At 28.8% G+C, this 7220-nt stretch overlaps 1 protein-coding gene across 1 annotated transcript in view; it reads right to left on the bottom strand.

Annotated features, from left to right (window-relative positions):
• LOC122517921 (multidrug resistance protein homolog 49) overlaps positions 1 to 7220 on the bottom strand; it is a gene marked incomplete in the record, with an annotated part of 91955 nt that overhangs the window by 68383 nt on the left and 16352 nt on the right. The window contains 2 exon segments of the mRNA XM_043636540.1: positions 2867 to 3451; positions 5836 to 6427.

The raw sequence follows: 7220 nt of genomic DNA, 5'->3' as shown, positions 1-7220 counted from the left end.
ATGTATATATGAGCCGTTTATTTTGAAAGTGGCACTAACTCCATATAACCTTAAATTGAGATATTTTAAAGGTTTGCGTTCAATGCAATTAAAAATACGTAAAGAAATACAATGAGTTTATGTTGCTTAAATGTATCTAAAGGTGTTCAAATTTACAGTTCCCTAGGAAAATACTGGGCAATTTAAGGGAGTAATATGCGTTTCTTACCAAGAAGGGAGTTAGGCCACTTTCAAATGACAACCAGTTCGTTAAAAATTTGAAGGAACCGAAGTCCATTCAACATAATTTAAGATTCTTCAAATGCGAAAAAACAATACTTTATTTTATTTTACATATCTTTATAACACTTTAAAAACATAATTATGCGATTCAAAAATATTTTTTACAAACATAAATTACAAAACAATTTTCTACTCATCTACATTTTGTGTATGTGAAAGGAATTTAAAGAAATCAGATGTTCCGGTGGTATATATCGTAATAAGTCAATTGTCCAGAATTTGCGGTTGTAATTTGTCTTATATTTTTTTCAGTGGTGTCAATACAATATTTTCGAACTTTCTTGGTCTACCCCGACGTGGTATTAATTCGGACTTTCAAATTTTCGTTCTCATTCGTTGATGTCTTATAGAAAATCTTTCATTTTTGACAAAACGCATCCATATTTTAACCAGTTTATTGGTTCTCCGTTAGAATTATTTACCCTTTAAAAATTGCGTCTTCTAATAATTTTTCATACAAAATCTTCTTGTCTCATTTCATGTACAATAAAGTTATTACCTTTCCGACATTTTTTGATATATTGTAATACTCTCGGGGGACAAACAGTAAATTATTTTTTTTTAATGCCATTTCTACCACACCAAAATCTCTACTCCTAATGGAGTTAGGCCACTTTCAAATAAACGGCTCATATAAATTATTTATTTATACTTATCTTTATTATTATGTATCTTTTTAACTTTAATTAATTTGTTTATTTATATTTATTTTTTACTATCAGTATTATATTTATATCATCTTTATATTTATTATCTTTCAATATTTTTTTTTATAGGGATTATCCCCGTAAATGTTTAAATAAACGAAACGTAATTTTATTCCTGCATTCTATTCAAAGTATTATGTTCAATGTTTAGGAAAAGTCTGTAAGAAATCTTATTTCCTACTTTGTCTAAAAGAACTTTGCATTGTTGACAATGCCTAGGAAATGCTAGCAATGGCTGATTTTCAGCTTTGACGGTAACATATATATAAGCACATACGCATACGCATAAATACGTGATTGTCGAAAATCATTTTGTCAATGTTTATTGAGATTTTTATAAAAAACAACTAATACATCCTTAAGTTTTCATAAAAATTGACTACAATTGAAATTTATCTTGAAAGAGATAAATTTAACGATAATTAAAATAAATAAGGGAATTACAAGAATAGTTAAATAAACAAATTACGGAATAAATTTTATTTTCAATAAGAAATTAAAAAGAAAAAAACACAAAAATATAAAATACTAAAAATGTTACGACATCTATCCGAAAAAATATCATTTTCACAAGGTTACGAAAATGCTTATGGAAAATTTTGCTTATGAAAGATTTTTTAAATAAATGCCATATATCATAGCAAACAAAACAAAACAACAAGAAGAAGAAAATATGATCCTGAAACCATTAAATGAATTTATACGAATAAATGGATTATTCAAAGATATTAAACGCGTTAATCTCAAAAAGTGTTCTCCCTTTACAGAAATTGTTTTCCTTTGGATAAAAACGATCGAATCCATCAATGTCTCTGGAAATCGTGATACTGCGTTCTAAGAAAGTATTAGAAGGTTTTAGTAATACCTATGTACATAAACTAAACATAATCCTATAACACACATACACATACACAAATATATGTATATGCGTGTGTGTACATAGGTCAGTTTAATTCTTTCAAATATTTTTCACATAAAATATTAAACATTCAGATCGCGTACCAGACCCTACTAAACACTACGATTATGTTTTTTTTTTTATATTATAAATTCCAACGATTTTCCATTTCTAGTAGAGGAATAATCATTTTTTCTTATAATCCTGAATCGACAGGTATAAAAACAAAATTAAACAAACAAAAAAGAAAATATAAATTAATACTGGGATTAAAAAGAAAACAAAAAAAAGGGGAAACAAAATATGAAAAATATCTTCGTTAAATACGACCGATGTATATTTATATATATATGTGTGTGTGTATGTGTGTGAGTGTACGAATTGATGTAGAAAAAATCAACCGAAATGAATGGAAAGTTTTGGCCAGTTTACCCAACGAAAATTATTCTCTCCTTTTTTTTACGATTACATCGTAACAGATATATATATATATAATATATGTGTGTGTGTGTGTATGTGTGAGTGTACGAATTGATGTCGAAAAAAATCAACTGAAATCAGTGGAAAGTTTTGGCCATTTTATCAAACGAAATATTATTCTTTTTTTTTTTTACAATTACATCGTAACAGATCATATGTGTGTATGTGTGTAAGTGTACGAATTGATGTAGAAAAAATACACAAAAATGAGTGGAAAAGTTTTGGCCATTTTACCAAAGGAAAATATTATTCTTTCTTTTTTTTTACGATTACATCGTAACAGATAGATATATTTGATCGTTTTGTAATACGTATCGTCGAAGTATTAAAGGAAATAAAAAAGTTACTGGTTGTAACATGACACACATACAGTAAATCATATGAATGTGTATTGTACGTGTACCGTAAATGAAAAAGGGTGGTGGTGGTACAAGAAACAAAAGTAAAGAAAATGAAAAATAAAAAGAACAATAAAAATATATTCTGTTGTCGTACTTACCATTATGAAGAAAACACTGCCTTTACGGCACGAACGTTGAAAAAGGTTGTAAAAATTGTCGAGTATAACAAGGCTTCTATAGAAAATCCACCATCCACGGTGTGATTATGTATGTTACTGCGTATTATATATTTTTATTCTTATTTTTATCGTCGTAGTTATTGTTGTTGTTGTTGTTGTTGTATAAAACAATCGATCCTTTGCCTCTGTCATACGTTTTTAAAGTACTCTGCTTTTTTATTTATTTTATTTAATTTTTGTCTTATTTCATCCTATCCTCGTTCGTTTTTATAAACCCCATAGATTCATCCACCTTTGGTATTCCTAACTCTCTTTTTATATATCTCTCTCTCTCTCTTTTTTTCTTTTTCTGGATAAGTGAGAGTAAGAACGAATAATGTATATCGATAAAAAGATATAATTCGATTACTTTGGTTTATCCGTCATCGTCATAAATCATCCTTAATAATAATCAACTAAATATTTTCCTAGAAGAAATGATAAAAATAAAAAAAAAAAATTTATATAGAGAAGAGAGAGAATGGGGGGTGGTTAATCCTATGGATAAAAGGAGTAGCTGAAAATCTGTAAAAAGAAAGAAAAAAAACATACGTCAATATTGCATCAGGATTACATCTTAAGCAGATATAAACAAAATAATAATATTATTATTAGATAAAATTCGAAAATAATTGTTAATCTTTATTTACTCTTCCCTTTTACAAGTTAATTCATAGGAAATAATTGTTCTATTTCTTTTTTCCTTTTTTTCTCGGAGAAATTCGTTGAGAAAATTAAGGGAGGAAATACGTGTAAAAACGATGTTTTCATTATGATTTCATGAATTTTTTTAACGTATTAAAAATTTTAGTTATTTATTAATATTATAAGGTCATTTCACATATATTTAAGAACATTTTAGGAAATTTTTAAAGATTTATCTCGAAAACTAGCGGAGATATCAGCTGTCACAAATGTAGGTTTTCATCCGACTGAGCAGTTTGTGTACATCTTGGAAGCCACAATTTTATCAGAAATCAATTACAAAGAAAAATTACTTTTTTATAGTGTATCTTCTATTTGAATCTCATTTCCCTAGAAAAATGAAATTTGTATTTTTAGGATGGTGTGAACATAAAAACATGATTTTTTTCTATTTTTCATATATTTTTCATTAAAAAAAAATACTTTAAACAAGATATCGCTTAGGATTCAGGTTCAAATAGAGCGTAATTATATAAAGAAACTATATTCCAAATTTCAAATAATTGGTTAAAATCTTTTTAAGCTAGAGTGTATAGAATTTCGAAAACTGCTCCGTATTACATGACACTTTACGACGGACGCTCAATTAATCGTTTATAACTTTTGAACAACTTGAATTTTGAATTGAAATTGATGACTATATTCTTAATAATTTTACAAGCGATTTATAAAAAAAAAATTAAATTTTTTAAAGCCTCTACACGTATTTCCCCCCTTAAAGTGTACAAGAAAAGTGAAAGGGTTCGAATTAACAAATTCGAAAGTAGGAAAATTGTCGAGATTTGTTAACGATCGTGGACGAATCTGTTTCATGAATGAGCAGATTTGAAAATTTGCTCATTCGTTCGTTCGTTCGTTCGTAGGAGAAAATGCACGGTCGATATAAACGTTCCATCACGGACACGAGAGAGACCGATAATAAATTTTCCACTACAGCGCTGTCGTTCATTCGTTGTTCGTTCGTATGTTCGTTGGTTCGTTCGTTCGTTCGTTCGTTGGTTCGTTCGTCGGTTCGTTCGTTCGTTGGTTCGTTCGTTGGTTCGTTCGTTCGGTTTCGAATGTTTGCTGGAGAATACGCGTTGGCTCTCGTCCGGCGACTTTCACTACGATTTGTAATTACGCCTTGCTGAAACGAGGACACACGCGTGTAATGCTCGTCGTCGACAGAAACGCGTTCCACCGTTTCGTTGCACGCTTGTTTCCATCGATAAATTCCAAAATATTTCCTCTTTTTTATATTTCTCTACCATTTCTTCTATCTATTTACTCTTACAATGAATTTTTAAGAATATTTTCGCGTTTTGTTATTTATATTTATATGACACTTACTTCTTATTGTTAAATTAACTAAAAATTTACTTTATGATTTTTTTCATTAAAATTAAATAAAATTTATATAAAAAATTAGAATAAATTAACCCTTTGCTCTCGAGCGGCGCTGATACGGCGCCCGGTAGCCTATTTCAAGCGTCAACTCAACCAAAACAATTACAGAGTGTAGTATTATCAAAGTTTGTTTTTGTTCGACATATAAATGAATAACTGATAATATTTTATTATTTCTATATGCTTGTTTGTTTATAAATGTTTTTAAGTACCTGTAAAATGTCTACTTAAATTTGGCCGAATCTTCTCGAGTTGCTGGTTCGCGCAAGAGAAAAAGGCCTCGAGTGCAAATTAAAATTTACTTTATGAATTTTTATTTATATGTACCAATAATTATGACACTAATTGAAAGTTCTAAATAAGACGAGCATTTATATCAAATTATTTCATTAATTTATTTTATTTATATGTATACGAAGAATAGCTGTAACAATGATTTTTAATTAAAAATATTTACAATCTATTTTGGGGTTTATTTTGTGTTTTAATAATAATATTTTTACAATTTTGAACCCGAATTCGCTATTATAATTACTGGCACATTAAAAACAGGGTATAATAATAAAACATATACACTCCGGATTATCTAATTTTTTGTTCTACCTGCCATCTAATGGTTCAAAGGAACCATTTTTGTCTCATTTAATTACTCTGACGAATAATGTATTCGGTTTACATTCCAAACCCCTATATCCTTCATATAATATTAATTATATGAACAATATTTATCGAAACAAAAAAGAAAAATAAATTGATCAATATTCAAAATCAACGAACAAATGAATTAACAGTAAAAAAAATAATACAATCATTCTTACCTTTTTAATCAAAGAAGTTGACAACAACGAAATGATACAAATAATTGTTCCATATGTAAAAATAATGTCAAAAATCCAGACAAATTACTTCAAAGTACACAAAATCATAGTCGTATGATTATTATACAACGGAAATAAATTCCATCGATATAATTTTTGTTTCTTCCTTTCTCTTTTCGCAGCATACGTGCCGTGATTTTCCTCACACGTTTATTTATCTCTTATCCTTTCTCGTATTATCTTTTATTTGTGTTATTCCAATCTCAAGTTGGATACTCTTCTTCTTCTTCTTTCTTAAACTTCTTGAAAGAGCACCCTGTACATCCGTGAAGTGACAACACTCGAATTGTAATCGAATTGCGGTTCCGGCACAATCAGGAACGTCACCTAGAAACCTTTTCGTATCTCCCGATGCGAAAATATCTCATCAATTTGATTTCCTTTTTATATTTTCTATATATATATAAATATATATATAATATATTTCACTAATATATTCAGCCTATAAATGTTCCCGTATATTGATCATCTTGTTATTTGTGTTGCCAATAAACCTCCTCTGCTTCACCATATGACCACCTGCCAATCTAACCTGTGTTAGAAAAGATAACAGTATTATTTACAATACTACCTTTTTATTATCACGTTCATGCTTATCACTAATCCAAGGCCAACACGATAAAATACTATTACAGTATTCTCAGTATTTTCGTGATTTTGTAATATCAAGAAAGGTAAAATAGTATGAAAGGTAGAAGAAGGAAATGATAAAAACATTTTGTTAACATATTCGTGACACTAAATAAATTAGAAAAATTACTAAGGAAAATAATCAATCTATAATCTGTCACGATAATAAATATCAATCATTTTTACTTATTCGGTAATTTTCTTTCAACTACGAACAAATAATCTAAAACACGTGTCACGAATAACCCTGAACGTTTTGTTAACGTTTACGTAGAAACATGAGTTTGAAAAATTCTCTTCAAAGGAAATACAACAAAGAAAGAAGTTACATTTACAATTCAATTGGATGCAAATTACACGTTAACAAAAAAAATTACATTTCATCGTCTCGCTCGTTTTTATGTGCTAGAGGATAATTCGTAGCTATTTATAAATAAATTGTTAACATCATGTATACATATGTTAGAAACGTGAATCATAAGAATGATTGGAAATAATATCGGAAGCTTTTCCATTTAGTTTAGAATGTTAACAAACGCGGAGTGTCGCGATCGAGTTAAATCAATCGAGTCGAAGAAATTAAGTTCAATAAAAGTCGAGACCCTCAGTCGCTTTGACGAAGACTTTAAGTTTCTTTCTTGCTTAAGAAGCCACGATCTTTTCGCCAGTTGAAGTCTTATGCGTTAATTGAAACG

Source organism: Polistes fuscatus, unplaced genomic scaffold (genome assembly GCF_010416935.1).
Source record: "Polistes fuscatus isolate 324 unplaced genomic scaffold, CU_Pfus_HIC Scaffold22, whole genome shotgun sequence".
Classification (NCBI taxonomy): domain Eukaryota; kingdom Metazoa; phylum Arthropoda; class Insecta; order Hymenoptera; family Vespidae; genus Polistes; species Polistes fuscatus.
Note: the sequence above shows the minus strand (reverse complement) of the source record. Positions and strands in the feature narration are given on the sequence as shown.